Here is a 19,999-nt window from a genome sequence, read left to right as displayed (position 1 = left end):
AGTCTTTTGAGATTCTCTTCCTTCCCCATCTTCTCATCTACCCCTAACTTCCTGACACTGGGAAAGCAGCCTCTGAGGCATACTTACCATCTATAGGTCATGTCAGAGTAGCAGGTGCCACCTGATCTCTGCCATCAACTACTGATGACTGTAGCCCCGACCATTTACTCCAAGGCCCACATACTCTGATTCCTCCTTCTCCCTGCCCAGGTCTCCCCAGTCTTCATTCTCAGAATCTGCCACAGCTTCCCTTGAGGGTCCAGGTCCTCTCAGCTGCTTTTCCCATCCCACACTGGAGCTTGGGTCCCACATGGCTGGCCTTAGCCACTGCCGCTTCATTCAAGAGGTCATTTAAATGTGCATCATCCAGTCTCCCTCAGACTGCCCTGGGAAGCAAGTTCAGTTCCCTCACTGCTCTAGACTTGTCCTGAATTGTCCTGGAAGTGTTCTGGATCTGAGGAGGCCATATCTAACTCTCTCTTCCCGCACATGAAATAGGGCAGGGTTCAGGGTTTCTCTTCCCAGGCACTCACTTGCTTTCCAACTTCAAACATAGCTCCTTTGAAAACAATGAGCCAACAACATGCTTGAGTACTTATTGACCTTAAGAAGGGCTTAATTAAGCAGTTTCCTTATCTGTAAAATAGGTGTAATATATTATATTCATTTCATGGGACACTTAAAATTTCTGAAATGCAACAAGTGCTACCCATTTCCAACCCCTTCTGAGTTTTCCCTTCTAGATGACCTTCTGGTCGCTATATTCATATGTGTAAGTTGTGCTTGTTCTAACTATAAAATCCACCCTCCCTAATCTAACACCCAAAAATTCACTTGCAAACATATGCCCCAAGTTCCTGCCCACATAAACCAGCAAAACCTTGAGGTTCTTTTGGTCTATAATATACGTTAATGAATCACGGTTTGAACTCTTTATCAGGCATGGCAAGCTTAATAGCCATGCAGCTTCGGTGACGTATACTGCACTGAACAGCCTCACCCGTACCACTCCAATCCCAAAGATCCGTGCTCCACCCTGAGTAACCTTGAAACTCACATTTACATTTTCACTTAAGTTTTAAAAATTGAAATACTTGAAGAAGTTAGTCAAGAGGTCATTTTCCAGGATATTAAGTTCAAGGTTACTAGTACATTGTTGCCTTAAAAATTAAAACCAAAATCGAGGACTTGGCACATTTTACTTTTCAGCCAGCCATTGCCTTTTTTTTTTTTTAATACATTTTTTTTTTTTTTTGAGCATGAACTTTACCCTTTGATCAACTCTAGTCATGAAAAGTGAAAGTCGCTCAGTCGTGTCCAACTCTTTGCAACCCCATGGACTATACAGTCCATGGAATTCTCCAGGCCAGAATAATGGAGTGGGTAGCCTTTCCCTTCTCCAGGGGATCTTCCCAAACCAGGGATCGAACCCAGGTTTCCTGCATTGCAGGCAGATTCTTTGCCAGCTAAGCCACAAGGGAAGCCCAAAAATACTGGAGTAGGTAGCCTATCCCTTCTCCAGCAGATCTTCCTGACCCAGGAATCATACTGGGGTCTCCCGCATTGCAGGCAGATTCTTTACCAACTGAGCTACCCTATCAGCTTATCTTAGCTTCTTCATATCTTCTTTTTAAAATCTGATAGCAGCACAGAAATAAGTTTAGCTTCTTTCCCTACAGAAATGGAAAATGGGCCACCAGAGATTTAAAAGCAATTTCCAACAAGTCGGTAATTACAGAGGTCCACCTTGGCATCCAAATTCCCATCAGATTTTTTTTTTTTTTAGAGATATCATGTCAAGATAATCACTTCAGCTCACAATGAAGATGATTAGACATTCTGAGAGAATTCGTTCCACAGATTAATCCCCTACTCTCCCCAAAAAAATGGTATCACATAAGGATCACATAAAATTAGTTTTTGCCCTTCCTCTCTTCTGTGTAAATAGCTGATATTATGAAAAACAGGGCAGAGTCACAGATTTCCTTATAACAAGCATTATAACAGATGGCTGAGGATGCAATAGGTACTGGAGGGATAACTTTGGTTTTAGAGTAACTTTGGGGCTTTCTCAGTGGCTCAATGATAAAGAATCCACCTTCCAATGCAGGAGACATAGGTCAGATATCTGGTCCGGGAAGATCTCCTGAAGAAGGAAATGGTAACCCACTCTAGTATTCTTGCCTGGGAAATTCCATGGACAGAGGAGCCTGGAGGGCTACAGTCCTTGGAGTCACAGAAGAGTCAGACACAACTTAGCAACTAAACAACAAACAAGAGTAATTTTTGATATAATATTCTAGATGCTGCTAAGGATATTAGTTATAAGTTTCTATTTACGACATGATATGACACCACACTGACCACCCTTATGACAACAACTAAGCAGAAGTCCATAACCCTAAGGAGGTACCAAAGAAGGGGGCCCCAATCCTTTATTTGGTCCATGTGGTCATCCCCAGTAAGTCAGACCTGACTGGGTGAAACATGAAAACTGACCCAAGGTGGGCTCTCTCCCAGGTTCCAACTGGATCTGTATATAAAAAGTAAATTTGAGAGCTCTGGGTTTGCTGATTTGATCACAGGACCAAGACAGCACAAGTGAGACTGGTGCTCAAACAAACTGGAATATCCTGGCAGTCCTCAGGCTCCAACCTCCAGCCCTTCCTCAGGGCCAGCGACATCCAGCACTTGAATTTCACATGCTGCCCTTTTAGTACAGACTCCTTTTCTAATTGTGCTAGCTATGATTTCTTGCAACCAGAGTCTTAACTTCCACATACACTGCCTGCTCAGATTCTCTTTGCACCTTCTTAGGCACCCCTCTCTGTCTTCTCTAGAGAGAATGCAAATTTGTTCCACCAGTCCGTTTGGTCTGCAACCAGGGAAAGTAAGCTCTATGAGAAAGTTACGGGAGACCCTCAGGAAACCACTCCTCTCCCATAAGTCCTGGGACTCTCTGCCACTGCCAAACACTTTCTTATGGGAAACAGATGAGAATAACAGACTTTCCATAAAAGTTTAGTGAAAAGCTTACCAAATAAGGTAAAAAAAGATTGAATGACATGTCACAAAGGGCCCTTAATTTCAGCACCAATTAAAAAAACAGGAGAACATCACCCCCATGCCAGATCCCCAGAATGGCAACCCACAGTTGACTCCCAAAGACTTGGCTGCAAGCTTAGACAGCCACTCTGTCATGCGCCCTGTAGTTCTGTGAGGCAGGCCAGCTCTAGGGCCAAGCACTGCTCACACAGTTGAGGCGTCCTTCTTGCAGACAAATTGAAACTAGCAGGCCCATAATTTGGCTCTGGCAGTCAGACTCCAGGGCCTGTTTACTAACTACGCTCTACCTCCTCTCTCTCTGATCTCGTCACATCTCCCCATTTCCTGTCCAGTCCATCCCAATCCCCATTCCAGATCAATCTTTCATAGAACAGCTTAACTAGTATCAATTTCGTGTTCAAATCCAGCAGCAGCATCCTTTCCCAGGCCATTTGTAGAATGTCAGTTTTATTATGACCCATTCTTTCATAAAACCCTATTGTGGTTTCCTAAAGCTCTTAACTGCTCACCATTGCCTACCATGTCTCACAAAATCTCTCTTCAGGCCTATTCAGCCTGATGAAAGCCTCTTTCCTTCTTACTCACTCTGTTGGAGGTATTCTAAACCTGTGTTGTCCAGTATGGTAGCCACCATCCAGGAGTGGCCAATTAATTCAGTGCCTTGGTTGTACTAGTTACATTTCAAGTGCTTAAGGTCACATGAGACTATGGCTGCCATATGGCACGGCACAGCTCTAAACTTTGCTTCTGGCTCTCTGCTGCCTCCAACCATTAGAAAGCCAATCCTTTTGCCTCCAATACATCTTGTACCTTCCTTCCCAATGCTCTCCTTGAATTCTTTTTGATCCTTTAAGCCTCAGCTTACACACCACTGATCCAGAGACGCCTTCTTTTTCCCAAGGACTAGGTTAAGTAACCCTGTTAAACATTCCCAACCATATCTGAAAACCGAAATGATTTAAGTACATACAATCTGTCTTTTTCCCCTAAAGATTGGCACTGTCTCTCCTATGAACAGTTTTATCTACAGTGCCTGGTGGGCAGTCAGTGCAGACTTCCACCTAATAACTTCATTCACACGGACAACACTTTGCAAGAAGGGTAAACCTTACCCATCTTTCATCGTGGACTTCCTCTGATCTTCCCTGCCTCTCCTATTCTCTAGCCAAACTGCATACCCCACTGTCTTCTAGATCAGACCTGTATGTTCCTACCCTTGAGATTTTGCTTGACTGTTCCCTGTCTTGCACCCAGCATCATGTCTGGTACACATTTTGCACTCAGCAAACATGAGGTGGCAGGGAACCCCTGAAACTCAGACAGAGCCATCAACAAGAGATGATCTGTAGAGCTTGGATGACTACCAGGATAGAAATGCCAAAAGAGAATTATCTTAATAACAGCAAACTAAAGAAGCTTCTGGGAAATGTGAGGAAGTTCAACATATTTTTTGGCAAAATGACCCTTTTTTAAAAATGGTAGTGTGAAGCTCAAACACTGAGTGACATATTGCACCATGGTAGCTGTCAATATTTTCAGAAACATTTTGCCTAAGTGAAAATTGATATTTATGTTTCATTCTTTTGTTCTGTCTGAAAATTAGCACAGGGGACTTCCCTGGAGGTCCAGTGATTAAGTCTTTGCCTTCTAGTGCAGAGGGTGCAGGTTCAATCCCTGCTTGGGGAGCTAAGATCCCATATCCCTCACTGTTAAGAAACTAAAACAGAAAACAGAAGCAATATTGCAACAGACTCAACAAAGACTTAAAAGACGCTAAGGGGTTATTTTAAAAAATTAAAATTAACACAGCTATACTTGTCACTTACATTTTGTTAAACATAAGACTTGAAAACTCATTCTATACTATTAATTCCATTTGCCAGATGAAGGTCCAATCTAAATTTACTAACTTTATTCTCTTTTACACAAACTTTGGCCCCGATATGAATATCTTCATGTAAGTAGGACCTCCTTCAAGAAAGTACAATCTTAATTCTCTATAAGAAGTTAACATTCCAAACACTGCCACTTCTCTTTCGTCTCACGTTTGTGCTATAGAAGTTGTAACCTTAGGTGTCTTCACAGTCACAAACTAATCCCCTAAAACTGAATTATCTTCTTACTCCCTACATGGAAACTTGACTAGAGGAGACATTTTCAGAGTCAGAAATACAGTGGACAGTATGAGCCCATTCCCATTCACTTTATTATCTTTCAGGTAAATGTGTCTTTAACCTTCTATTCTCAGGTCTATGTAATGTACAAGACAGTGACAAGTACAAAGTGATTTTTATTTTTAGTCTATTATTTCAGTCAGCTTTTTTATTTTCTAGTTGATTCATAAATACAAGAGGTTAATAATACACCTATCTGTGCTAGCCTGCTATACACTCCTAGAAAGTAAAAAACTTGAAAAATTTTGAAAGGCCAGAATAAGAGGTTTTCATTTGTAACGTACCAACTAAAACAGCTTCTAAATTGCTATATTAAGCCTAACTGGTATAAGTGGCTAACTTTCTCATTTAATGCAAAGCAACTCTTGTTGTTCAGTCACTAAATCATGTACAACTCTTTGCAACCCCATGGACTGCAGCACACCAGGCTTCCCTGTCCTTCACTGTCTCCCAGAATTTGCTCAAACTCATGTCCACTGAGTTGGTGATGCAATCTGACCATCCTAGCCTCTGTCACCCCTTTTCTCCTGCCCTCAATCTTTCCCAGCATCAGGGTCTTATTACAAGAAAGTTTAATTACTCTTAAATTTTAAACAAATATTAAAAGATCAAAACAGATAGGCTGGAAGTTTGATAAAATTTACTCTCACAGTCTAACAAAACAGGCTAGGGGAAATATGTTGCTTTAAAAGTTACAATTTTCACCCGTCTTCTCCCAGATCTTTCAACACTATACTCAGCTGACTTCCACAAGGTATTAAGGGATATGAATTCTAACCTGCTTTGGGGGTTCTCCAAATATGGTTATTTAATGAGATATCATTCCTATTTTTGAGTTACACCCAGCTTGGTTGAAGATAAACATATATTAGTAAATAAGGGGTTAAATTACCAACGATTTTTAAATTTTCCTTATCCACCATTAAAAAGAAAATGACGGAAATTTCAGTTATATATGAAATGTTATCATTTCATAAATACAAGTTTATAAAGCTTACCATTATAAACATGAATATCCAAACAGCTTGAATAAAATTCTGTAAATTTCTTACATCCAAATGTAAGAAAGCATATGCAAAAAGAATTGAGAATTCTTGACTAGAAAGAAGTTAACATTCTGAGACCTGAGATCCTCTTGGTCCTGATCTCAAAATCTTCATAAGCTTTAGTTTCACCAGTGTCAAAATCCACAAGGAGATATCCAAACATACCATCATCAAAATTATCTAGAAGTCCTATCTTAGATGATCCAAGTTAACCTTATTAAGACACACTCAATTAACTCTTGGTAAATCTGTTCAAGCCCTAGTTACTCTATACAGTTTAAAAAGCTTGGCAATTTAATTCACAGTCTAAACAGAATTACCATGAGAAATAAGTACAAGAGACACCACAATACTATCAACAAGAATAGGTTATTTCCAGCATGCAAAGTACAAGGAGAAAAAGAATACCAAAAGTGGACATTAAAAGCGATCACCTGAGACCACTTGGGAGCGAGGCAGATACCCTGTATCCCCAAGACCACCCAAAGGTACCCAACCCTTCACAGGAAAAGAATAATAATAGAGACTGCTCATCTCAACCCTGAGCTATGGGGAAAAAAAAGGCTCCAATATGTTCAAGACACGATGTGTATAAGAAAGCCAGGAAGTATTCAAATAGCTGTAATTTATAAAGATTTCCCTCAAAGTGGTTAATCATTTTTAAAGTGTTGACATGTAAAGGGCGAGGCTCTGGTCACTTGGGGAATCGTCTTATAAGAAAACCTTTCTCCCACAACATCATTTAATGAAGCACTGCATATGGATACTCAACATCGGAAGCTGTTCCAAGGACAGCATTCCAAAGTCAGCTATAACAACAAACAGCAGATGTCCTGAAGAGGCATAGTTATCTCCTCCGCACACCCAAGCTGTTTAATGGGGGTGTGGGGGATAGACAAAAAATTGTGTGACCAGATAGGCAAGCCACCAGTTGCCGAAAAACAAATTTCCAAGGAAGGCACAAGACTATCTAAAATAAAATTTAAAAAATAGACAAAGCATTCTCACTTTTACAAAAAAAAGAACCAAATAAATTCCCCTGTACAACTGCCAGGCTCACAGGCAGATCTTCCAATATGAGATGATCAAACCTGAATAACTTCCTCAAGGGAATAGACACTTCCAAGTAGCAAATTTACATTTTAGAGAAAGCAATTTATTCTTTTTTTCTCCAAGACAACAACATGAATGGTAGTTAGACATTAAAGTCTAGTTTCTAAACTCCTGTAATGAAAGAAAAACAGCCCCAATTCAGGGGAGGGTTGTGTGAGGGTATGATCTTCCAGCCCCTAGCATCAAGTTACTGAGATCCATCAACTTAGTGCAAAACAGGACTTAAAAGACATCTAGCTGAAATATAATTATTGCAGCCAAATCTGAGGTACAATAAATGTGCTTCCCACCAGGTTCGGTTCAGTTCAGTCCAGTTGCTCAGCCGTGTCCGACTCTTTGCGAGCCCAAGAATCATAGCACGCCAGGCCTCCCTGTCCATTACCAACTCCCAGAGTTCACCCAAACCCATGTCCACTGAGTTGGTGATGCCATCCAACCATCTTATCCTTTGTCGTCCCCTTCTCCTCATGCCCTCAATCTTTCCCAGCATCAGGGTCTTTTCAAATGAGTCAGCTCTTCGCATCAGGTGGCCAAAGTACTGGAGTTTCACCTTCAACCTCAGTCCTCCCGCCAGGTAGCCAGGTTATTTATTTATGTATTTATTTACAACTTCTTCACCTGCTTCTAGAAAGACCCCAGTGAACTGCTTTAAAAAAAAAAAAAGTTCCCTTAAAGAAGACCCCTGATTAGCTGCCTAAAAGACCAGCCCTGCATTTTCTTCATACATTTTCTTTATATCTTGAAAAAATTTAATGGAAAAAACCACACCCTCATCCCAACCACCCAGACTATACATCACAAATCCAAGAAGGGTGAAGCAATCCAGTGGTTTCCACCTTATCCTTATCTCGTCCTTATCAACGCATGCAGGAAGAGGGTGACCAGCTCTTCCCAATTTCCGCAGCACTATTCCAATTACTCCCCTCACTCCCAGACAACTGGGATAGTCAGTCATCCTACATAGCAGCTGTGATATTCACACATTCCCGTGGCAGAGTCCAGATGTGGGTATATACAACCCTTCATCTTTTTTTTTTTTTTAAAACTCAGGGAAAAATAACTGAGTGGGCATCTATTAGTCAGACTTGTATTCAAATTCCATTTTCTCCACAGCAATGTGAACTTAACCACTCTAAGTCTCAGTGTATATAACTATAAGATAACGACAAAACCTTCCTCAGGGAATTATATAAGAACCAAGTGAGATTATGGACTCAAACTTTTATATTATATAAGCTGTCTAATATCCCATCTATTACTTCTATCACTGTTATTATTAATATTTTAGTTTTAACACATCATTTGCAAATTTCATGATCACAAGGATTAAGAATAAATTGTTCCCCCTATACCTCACAATTTACGCTCACAGTTAAGAAATCAGTCCATTAACACGACATCACCACCAAAAAACACAGGTGAGATCCTTCTTTGCAATTCAGTCAAAATGACCAGTTTAGGCGCATCCAGATTCAAGAAAAATAACCCCAGAAGTGTACCAGTTGAACGAAAGATGTTTTGTTCCACGCAATTCCCTGTCAGTAACTTTCTTCTCTTTCTACTCTGCGATCTAGAGAAGCCCTCTGTTATCTGCACCACAAATACTGTTACATCCGAAAAGGTCGAGCTGAAAGAGATACTATCCCCTCCTGGGTGGCTGTTAAAACACAACACCATGTAAAACTGCAGACTATCTCTAGAAAGAAATGGAAGTAAAAGTGGAATACATATAGCAAAATGTAGAAAATGTGTCAACTCAAGGCATGACATTGAACAAACCAAAAATGCTCACATGACCAATACTAAGTTATAGAATAGCCCTGCGTTTAGGAGGCAAAGCCTTGAAGAGGAACATATGCTAGCTGTGGTCTCATATATAAAAAGAATATCACCATCACCATCTCTCCAGCTGAACCACCCGCAACCCACCTTTCTTCAGGGTGTCATATGACCATCATCTAATCTGAGCTGATAAGATTCTTCGTTATAATCTGACTTGTCTGTTGGACTTAGGTGGGCAGACTTCTATTTCTCCTTCACTCAAAAAGGATGGCAACATACACACAGACATCAGCAATAGCTTCAAGATGAAAGAAATATTCAAGGACCCCTCTTATGAAGGATTCTTTTTTCAAATTCATGAAATGGGAAAATTAAACACATTATACTTTTCCTGTGGCTCAGCCACATTATGACTTCTGGATGATAATTCGTATTGCTTTTCATACCATCGTAGGAGTTTACAAACAAAAATAAGATTACAGGGTTGCCACCAGTCCATATGGCTCCTTTGTGCAAATTAGAAAAGAAAGCACCTTCCTCAAGACATTTTACTTTCATTTGCTGGAAAACTGTTGCAATATAACGATACTGTTAGAACAAGGGACTGTGTTACCATCTTCTGACAAACTGTCAAAATATTTATGCAAATCTATGATGTCTATGATATACACAGCACATGAGTTGTGCAATACCCAGCCTACACAACTGTACATTGGTTCTGGACAAAGTCCCTTCATCTTCACAGCTATAATAAACTAGCTACTTTGTCCTGACAAGTCAAAAATTGTCTTGACAATTCATTCTTACATTGTTTGTGTGAGTGTGTGAATGCACATGAGTAAGTATGCGCCTGTATTATGTTATTTTTAATGCATTTTGCAAAAAAAAAAGAAAATTTACCTATGTCAGATTAGATTACTGGCTCAAAGTGATGGAAACGGGTATTCTTATATATTGATATAAGGATAAGATATGTTTTTATACCAAGGCAATGTCATGATAGAAGAAACAGGAAAGAGGGAAAATTACAAGTCTCCAGCAATCAGTTTATTCCCAAGGCAAAAATGTGTATTCTTATCTTGCATAACCAAAAATTTTACTAATGGTCATAAAAATAATTCCATTTCAAAACCCACTTGCAATAGCAACAGGAATCAAGTTTACCATGTAAGATTCTTCTTCTACTAAATAGTTTACCATTTAGCTGCCATCAGCTTTACCTTTCCCACCTTTAGACTCTGGCCTCTAAATGAGACCATTAAGAGTTCATGAGGCCCAAAATAATGGGTTTTCCAGAAATGGGATCCTGGTTTCCCAAGCAATGAGAAGGCCAGACCACAAGAGCCACAGCATAAAGAAAGCAGATAACTCAAAAATAAAAATCGGTAAACAAGCAGATTTTTTACGGCCTACTCTACTTGCGGAGCAGTTAGACATACTGCTTTTCTTCGCCTCTTATATCATCACTACAAGTGACAGTGAGCGCAGCAGCAGCAGGGCCAAGTTAAACAGCTTTATAAAGAGAGGGAAGGAAACCAGTCCAATTAAGATCCTAATAAGGGCCAGCTGCATTTTTTGCTGCTTCAGCTGGATTCCCCCATTTTATTCTCAGAGCACAGAAGGTTTTCTTAGTCCCATTTTACAGAGAAGGAAGCTGAGTCTCAGAGAGGTTGAGCAACTTGCCTGGGGTCACACAGCTATGAATGATAAGCCGTCGCTGGCTCTAAAGCTCTTCCCTCTCTGCTACACCATGCTGCCCTGGGCAGAGCTTTAGGTCAGCGCTTCTCAGACCTGCCTGTGCCCACAGGTCTCCTGCACATCTTGTTACTTGCAGGTTCTGACTCTAGGGCCCTGAGGGGAGCCGGAGATGCTGCATTTCTAACAAGCTCTCAGAAGATGCCCATGATCTGATGGCTGTTGAACCACACTCTGAGTTTGACCAGAGGTTCTCATCTGAGGACAATTTTGTCCTCTACCCCTCCAAGGGACATCTGACAATGTCTAGAAACATCTGTCACAACTGGAGATGGTGGTACTTCTAGATCTTGCAGACAGAGGTCAGGAATGTTGCTAAACATCCTGCAGCACACAGGACAGCCCTCCACCTCAACAATAAAGTATTTAGCTCAGACTGTCACTGGGATGCAGCGAATAAATCCCCCTTTAGAGACCCCAAGTTCATTTAAACTTTCAAAGCTGCTGTCATTCGCAAACTTACACTGGGGTCAAAGGTAGCTCTAGTATTTCAAAAAACTTGCTGAAAGCCCAATAGAAAAGCAACCAATGTCTAAAAAATGATGAAGTTTAATTTCCTCACAAAAATGTTGCCATTATACTGAAGAAAATCAAATCAGCAGATTACAAAGGGTTTCACACACTGCTCAGAGTTTCTGTAAGGTCCTTGTTTCTTTGCACTGGAGGTCACAATCGAAAAGGCAAAGGATAAGATTATTTTTAGATGTGAATTTTATAATTTCCTGCTCTGGCAACACAAACATTTACTCTGTTGACAAGGATCACATGAAATCATCTTTTATTATGCATCCTTTGCTATTGCTATCTACCAGCAATATTGTGCTGGGATTCTGCAGCACTTTTGCACCCAGCATCCACCCAGTTCCCAAAACTCAGTGAAGAAACTAATCATTTACCTGAATCTTTAATGTTCGTAGTACCAAAACACTAGATCAATTTTAATTTTTTTTTAACTGAAGTAACTATACCTTGTTAAGAGGATCTCCAAATGTTATTTGTTTGACTATAGCATATACTTCAGGACGACTGTACATCTGAACACAATTTGGAGGTAAGTTAAGGTTCAGTTAAATTCTTATAGTTTTTTTGCGGGGTGGGGGGAGAATGGGCACCTAACAGAATACTTGTGCTAATATATCAAGCTCCCAGGCTATCCACATCTGTCTGTCTTTCCTACTTTATCTATCAATAAATTTCTCACCCCGGGGACCTAGCCTGAAGGTCTCACTCTAACAGAACTGCCATGAGAAGGTATTTGTCATTTCAGTGTTCACCTCAAAATGTAGTTTAGAGTTGAAGACTCTCAGTAAAATGAAAGACTAAATCAATGCATGAATGAATGAATGAACTCTCTATCCCTCAATACTCTGCTTTCTGGGTTCTTCCTCCTTCCTAAATAATCCATTCTAAGTTCTTATTTTCACTGCTTCCCCTCCTCCTCCTTGGTCCTGAACACAGATACTCCGGGTTCTATCTCTGGACCCTCCTCCCTTTATGCGGGCTCTTCCCTTCCTTTTGATACAAAGGACTCCCAAATCTACATCTCCAGCCCAGTCTTCTGCCTTGAGACACAAACATACTTTCAAAAGTCAAATTCATCTGCCCCTCCCAAAACCCTGCCTCCCTCAGAACTGTTACCCAAGCTGAAAACTCCAGCTTCTCACTGATATCTCCACCCTCTTCATCTTCACATTCTTAGCTGCCTCAAGACATTCTTTTCTATTCCCAGTCTGTCCCCACTGTCATCACTTCAACTCCACTTCATGAATGGCATCCTAAATTTTCTAAGCCAGCTCCTAATTGCTGAGTGCAGGACTAAGGTGACCAGCGTGGGGGTCAGCTATAGAAACAGGATGGGTTATAACTTCCCCATAAGGAGCCTTCATGACCCTGAATGCTACACTAACCCCATGCCCTGGTTCTCCCACACACACAAAGGAGGCAGTATCACCTAATGGTTAGGAACACAGGCCCTGAGGCCACCCTGACGGTGACTCCCTGTAAGACTCTGGACAGGGTAATCCATTTCCCTGTGACTCCACCAAGGAGAGATTAATAGGCTCTATTCCATTAGGTTGCAGTGAGGATTAAGTGAGTTTCTACATCTAAAGAGCTCGGAATAGTGCATGGCACATACCATAGGTGATTACTAAATGTCAGCCACATGGATGACAATGACCACAATCCACTTAACAAGTCAGTATCACAAAGCAGAGCTCAGACTGGGTACTCAGCAGTAATAGGGCACAGCAACATCATGAGCATCAAGATCTAGGGCACTGAGACGCGCACCGTTTATGCAGTATTATTGCCAGGAACACATAAGACCTTAGTCCAATCATGAGAAGACATCAGAAGGATCAGAATTGAGGGAAACTCAGCAAAATAACTGGTCAATACTCCTCAAGGGTACCAAGATCACGAAAAACAAAGAATAATCAAGGAACTATTTCATATTGCAGGAGACCAAGGAGAAATAACCATGGGATCCACAAAAGGACACTGGTAGAAAAACAGAGTTCTTAGGTTGTTTCATAATATTGTACCAAACTAGGCAGAAACCATTTCATGGTTCTAATACTTTTACTAAAGTTATATAAGATATTAACACTGGGGGAGGCTGGGGGAGGAATGGATGAAAACTGCACTATTTTTGCAAATTTTCTATCAGTCTAACAGTAGTTCCAAATAAAAGTTGGTTCTCCACAAAAGAACACCAATGCAGCCTTACTCCAAAATCAATCCACAAATATTTATAGAGTTCTTATCATGTGCCAAAGCAAAGACAGAACTATTAATAGGCCCCATGGGTGCACAGTGAAGTTGAGAGGGTTCTTCCCTTGGATATTCACAGTAAACTGATACTTAATAATCTCTATGGAAATACATGCACCAGGCAGGGACCCTAATTCACTGCAGAGTGAGAGGGAGTAAAAATGAGGACTTCCGGAGATGGTAACACCCAGGCTGAATGATGGAGGAGAAATACAGCTTGGCCAGGTGAAGATGTAGGAGTAAGGGTGCCCCCAGTGTTCCTCAGACTGTAGGGGAGCCACACCCACACAGGCACAGAGCCCAGAGGCTGGCTGTCAGAGTGAGGTGACTGGAAGGCTGGGGAGAAAGAAAGAGGAGGAGAGAGACTGGAAAAGCAAGGCCTAGCTCAGGAGCCTGTACCTTGTCCTCCCAGCACAAAGAGTTCTTAAAGGACAGATAATCATCTTTCAGAGATGATCCTAACATCAGTGTGAAGAATTATAAGAGGTACAGAGCTGGGAAACTCGTTAAGAAGACCAGGCCAAAGGTAAAAGCATTGAAAGTGGAAAAAAACATGGGCAGATCCAAGAGTTTGTAGAGGGATTAAACAGGATTTAGTGACACCTTGGATACAGGGGGTATGGTAGGCAGAAAACTGGCTCCCCTCCCCCTGAAGAAGGCTAAGCCCTAATCTCCAAAACCTGCACTATTTTATCTTACACGGCAAGAGAGACTTTGCAGATGGAATTAAGAATCTTGAGATGAAAAGATGATCCTAGATTATCTGGGTGGGTCTAATGCAATCACAATGGTTCTTATAGGAGGAGGATCACAGTCAGAGGGAAGGAAACAGGACAACAGAAGCAGAAGTCACAGAAAGAGAGACTTGAAGATGCAGCGAGACACCTGAAGATGGAGGAAGGGGCCAGGAGTCAGGGGTTGCAGCTAGCCTCTAGGAGCTGCAAAGGGCAAAAAAAGGAATTGTACCATAGAGCCTCCAGAAGGAGCACAGGCCTTCCAGCACCTTGATTTTAACCCAGTGAAAATGATTTCAGATTTCTGACCCTCAGAACTGCATGCGAATTTATGCTGTAAACCACTAAGTTTGTAGTAACTTCTTATAGCAGCAATAGGAAACTAACATAGGAGTGACGGAGAAAGAAACTGATGATGGCTCCAGTATCCGGCTGGGGTTGGGAGCCACACCACGATGACAGTCAGTCAGACAGGCACACAGGAGGAAGAACAGCTTGGAGGAAGACAAGAATAATTTCCAGCAAAGCTTAAGATGTCTCTTAAATGCACAAAATATTCATTTGCAAGCTATATATATGGCACTGGTACTTAGGAGACAGGTCCAGACTGGGGATCAAGTTTCTCATAAAGCTGGTACTCAGCATATGTTTAGTTAGGCCTACTGAATTTATCTTCTTTTAATTAAAAAAAGTTAGCTGCAGAAGTATTACCATTACTATTACAAAAGGTTGTGAAATACACTATGAGGAATAATTACTTCTACAGGCAAGAGTGGGCTTGTGTATTCTATTCAAATTCTGACTCTAATGTGGCACTATATTTCCATGAGAAAGTCAAAACTTCTCTTGCCTCAGTTTCCTCATCTGTAAAACAGAGATTAATCCTAACCAGGATTAAATGTACAATGGGCACTTAGCTGAGTACCATGTACATACAACTCATTTAAAATATTTTGATGCCAGAAAAAGAGACACAGATGTATAGAACAGACTTTTGGACTCTATGGGAGAAGGTGAAGGTGGGATGATCTGAGAGAACAGCATCGAAACATGTATATTATCAAGTGTGAAACAGAGCGCCAGTCCAGGTTGGATGCACAAAACAAGTGCTCAGGGCTGGTGCACTGGGATGACCCAGAGGGATGAGATGGGGAGGGAGGTGGGAGGGGGGGTTCAGGATGGGGAACACATGTAAATCCACGGCTGATTCATGTTAATGTATGGCAAAAACCACTACAATATTGTAAAGTAATTAGCCTCCAGCTAATAAAAATAATTGGGAAAAAAATTTTGATGCATCAAAAGAATTTTTGTCATCCAAAAAGATGTAACAATTTCTGTTTCATGTTTTCTCTCCCCAGGCATTTTCTGTTTACCTCAAGCACTTGGTCACCTACCATATTACATTCAAGATGTTTAAGACATGATCTCTGCTTACAAGGAGTGCATAGTCCTGGCAGGAGGCAGATGTGTATCAGTAATGATAAACCAACAGTCAGCACCTACTATGTGCCAACTGCTTGTGATTTTTAAAATGAGTTAAGATGTGATTCTGGGTCTCAGGGAATGCACAGTCTTGAGAGGGGATATATATGTATAAAGAATGATAATCTGTTAAACACACACACACACACACACACTTACTGAGCACCTATTATGTGCTAGTCACTACATAGTAATTCATGTATCCTACGAATTATATTTAAGTTAATTTATTCAAGGTCTTCAAAGCAGGTATTTACAATTATAAACCACTCTGAAGTGAAGTCGCTCAGTCGTATCCAACTCTTTGGGACCCCATGGACTATACAGTCCATGGAATTCTTCAGGTCAGACTACTGCAGTGGGTAGCCTTTCCCCTCTTCAAGGGATCTTCGCAACCCAGGGATCAAACCCAGGTCTCCCACATTGCAGGTGGATTCTTTACCAGCTGAGCCACAAAATGTCACACTCAAACCTGCCCAGTTCAGTACAAATGCCTGTGCCCAAATAAGTGACCTATAAAATGCCACCAGGCAAGGTTTGATTCTTAAGAAAGAAATCAATGTTTTGAAAAGGGAGCATGGATATTTGCTTTACAAGGAAACCAACTGATGTGAAGGTAACTCTTATCCCCTTCTCACTTTTCCTCAAGGAAACATAAATGGCATTTGTTGAACCAAGCCCTGTGGAAAGTGCTTTACATAGGTCACTTCACTGGAGACCAAAGAATAAACTCACAGGTAGATGAAAAGGTTTTGTAGGAGGCAGAGAAAACTGCTGATTACAATTATATTAAAACTGCCAGAGGTCTCCTGTAAGTTTCACTAGCATTCTTAGGTCTCTTGCAAAAGCCCAGAACTGCTACTAGACAACAAAGTAGCAGACAACAAAGACAATTAACCCCATAAAATAACACAGATGAAAAAACAAAGAGAAGAAAAGAAGTGAGGTCAAAATAAAAGAGAAAGAAATCAACATATGAGGAGACAGGATAAGATTTTAAATGAAGTCATAATAGAAACCAGATGAAAAACCTATATGGAAATGCAAAGTTTCAGAGAAAACAAATCAGAGAGGAGAGGAACTGGGTGGTAAGAAACGGCTAGAAGTTACTTTGACTTTATACAGACCAGTATACAATGGTTCTCATTTCTGAGGTCAAGTCTCATGTGAGATCTTAGGCAAGTTACTTAGCTGCCCAGCACCCACACCTCACAGGGTAGCACTGAGGAGTAACTTAGCAAAGCACTGAGCTCTGGGCTGGCACCTAGAAAGGAGAGCCTTCCATTTAACAGCAGTGATGATGCCATGATTAATGCTATTAACACCCTGCCAGGACCTCCCAAGATGAGATTCCCCGAACCTTCCTCTTTCCACATGATAACCCTCAGACAGTCAGTGCCACACAGATTTCTTGGAAGGCTGCTGTGATTTCAGGAAATGTGGTCATTTTGGACCATTCTCCTTCAGTTCTCTGTGCAAGAAGTAGCACATTTGTGTTTGTAAGGCAACAAAGCAAGAAACCAGCATGCAGAGATAGTTACAGCCTAGAAAAGAGGAAAAAGAGAATACATTTTCCAAAAAGTTTCCCTGTTCTCTGGAGAACCCTGTGTCATCACAGGTCACAGTCCCCACTCAGCACAAGCATCCTCAAGTCTCCACTAGACTCCCATGATCACTCCGTCTGTAACAGTTGCTCAAAAAGCATCCTGAGGATACCTAATGAGGTTAACACCTGGCAGATTTTTAAGGTGTCTCCAGGCACCAGTGTGGAATTGGCAAGGATCCAGTCACTATGCAACATTCTTATAAAATAGTCAAAGCTTGAGTCCTTAAAATCATCTAATCCTTGACTTGCATCATGAAGTACTTCGAAGAAACAACTGGCAGTAACACCACTGGGTATCACAAAGGTAAGACAAAGACCCACTGTAAGTGGGTATTATTTCTATTGTTTTAAGGCACAATCAGGTTTTGCCTCTTCCTTGCTGTATGCACCCTGCCAGAATGACAAAGCTCCCCACCATCCTTTCAAAGAAAATCACCTTGCAATGCATTGCTATTTAGCCAAGCACAGGAAAAAAAAAAAAAAAACAGCCTTAAAGAAGATCATTTGTGTAAATCAGGATTAATTTTCAGCACATTTACAATGTGCACAGTATGAGTCCATTTTTTGATTAACAAATAATATATGCAAAGATAGCTATTAAAAAATCTCCAGAAGAGTATATGCATTAATTTTTAAGTACAACTATCACTTAAAATTTTTCCACAATCATATTATGATATCTTAATAAAAGTGTATATACTGGTAAGGGAGCTCTTGATTCCAGGTTCGAGTGATTGAATTGAAAGAGGTTTTCTTTATAGCAACCATTTAGAGAAATATGTTTAAGTCATGCCAAGAAATATAAAAAGAAAGTGGCACTAATAAACCCCAAAGAAGTTAAAGTTGGAGAGGCAGCTAATCTCTGTCAATCGGTTTCTGAATTTGAGCAGGAAACAGCAACCCACTCCAGTATTCTTGCCTGGGAAATCCCATGGACAGAGGAACCATGGGGTCTCAAAGAGTCGGACACAACTTGGCGACTGAACAACAACAGGTTTCTGAATGGGGGATGCACTGGGTGTTGATCAGCATCTCCTTTGCATGTGACCACTGGCCCCAGCATGCAGCATTTGAATAGCACAGAAACTCAGCCACACATCTGTGGGACTGTCTGTGAGAAGAGAACTTCCCACCATTAATAAATTTTAAAAAAACACGCACTAACTAATTCATGCTGGCAGTCCAAATCCTCTCAAACTTCATTAAGTGATCAGACTGAGTTCAAAGATATATGCAGAATAAAGAGAAAAACTCAAGCCTGAGAAAACTGGGGAAAGCAGGAAGGTTAGTGAACAAAATTCTACAGTCTGAACAAAGTTTTAGAGTCAGAAAGAGGGTAAGACTATAGGACTTGGTTAAGTGGGTCAAAAAATAAAGATTTCAGTTGCATAAAAAGCCAAATTTGAGTTCAGATTTCTAGTGTGATATGCATAAATACTGCTATTTTAAAATTTGCCTTTACTTGAGATTTACTGGGACTCTGCCTGAGGCAAGATATTTTAATAGTAATAATAAAATGCTAAATAGTACTTACAGCAAAGCATGTGTGGCCATGATGTTTCAAAGAGGAGAAAGAAAAGGTAATTCTGAACATCTGTATTACATTTCCCTGTGATAAAACCACCACACTCCAAAATTGTTCTAAAGTTTAGTGGAGCTGGGGTGGGGGTAGGGGTGGACAGTGGTTCATGGAGAGAAATGTTTATTTAAAAAACAGAAAGGGAGACTCATAGGCCATTTGGGGGAAAGCAAAGACGACAACATTTATTGTAAAATAGAACTGCCAATTAATAGTGAGAGTTCAGTAGTCAAAAAGTGAGGTTATGTGTCTTCTCAGATACATCTTTATTACCTTCTGAGAATCAAATGTCCCAACCTTCCCACGTGGCATCTCAGACGAAACCACCACCCCCAACTCCTTCCTTAAGATTTCTCTGCTACCTTTTCTCAGATGGAAGGAAAGAGAGAGGGGGAAATCAGAGAAAGCTTCACTCTTTCTCTCCTATACACACACACACACACACACACACACACAAATACACAAACACACCTCTGGTCTTTTTCAGGCTTAAACTCCCACCTCCCCTCAGCATGTATGTTTCCTAGTTCTATCACCTGAGGTCGGTCTTTGGGTCAAGAAATATTTTGATCTGGGTCGCCCTTCCTCAGTAAAACAGAACTTCAAATAGGTGGGGCTGAGAATAACTGTATTTGCCATGTCCACAGGCTAACTACCAGAGGAGGTGTCAATCACTCTACACCAGAGTTCACAACCCAGGTGACTTTGGTCCCCAGAGGGTATTTTGCAATGTGTGGGGCTGTTTTTAACTGTCACAACTGGGGAAAAGGGAAAGGTACTACTTGCATGTAGTGGATAGAGGCCCAGAATACTGTTAAACATCCTAAAATTGCACTGTCCCCATCACAAAACATTATCCTCCTCCAAGTCAATAGTGGTAAAGT

General features: G+C 40.9%; 1 protein-coding gene across 13 annotated transcripts in view; it reads right to left on the bottom strand.

Annotated features, from left to right (window-relative positions):
• The window catches only part of ERC2 (ELKS/RAB6-interacting/CAST family member 2), a 971,398-nt gene that overhangs the window by 760,567 nt on the left and 190,832 nt on the right, over positions 1-19,999 (bottom strand). The window lies entirely within an intron of this gene.

The sequence above is a fragment of the Odocoileus virginianus genome, chromosome 26, assembly GCF_023699985.2.
Source record: "Odocoileus virginianus isolate 20LAN1187 ecotype Illinois chromosome 26, Ovbor_1.2, whole genome shotgun sequence".
NCBI lineage: Eukaryota > Metazoa > Chordata > Mammalia > Artiodactyla > Cervidae > Odocoileus > Odocoileus virginianus.
This window is presented reverse-complemented; position numbering and strand designations above follow the sequence as displayed.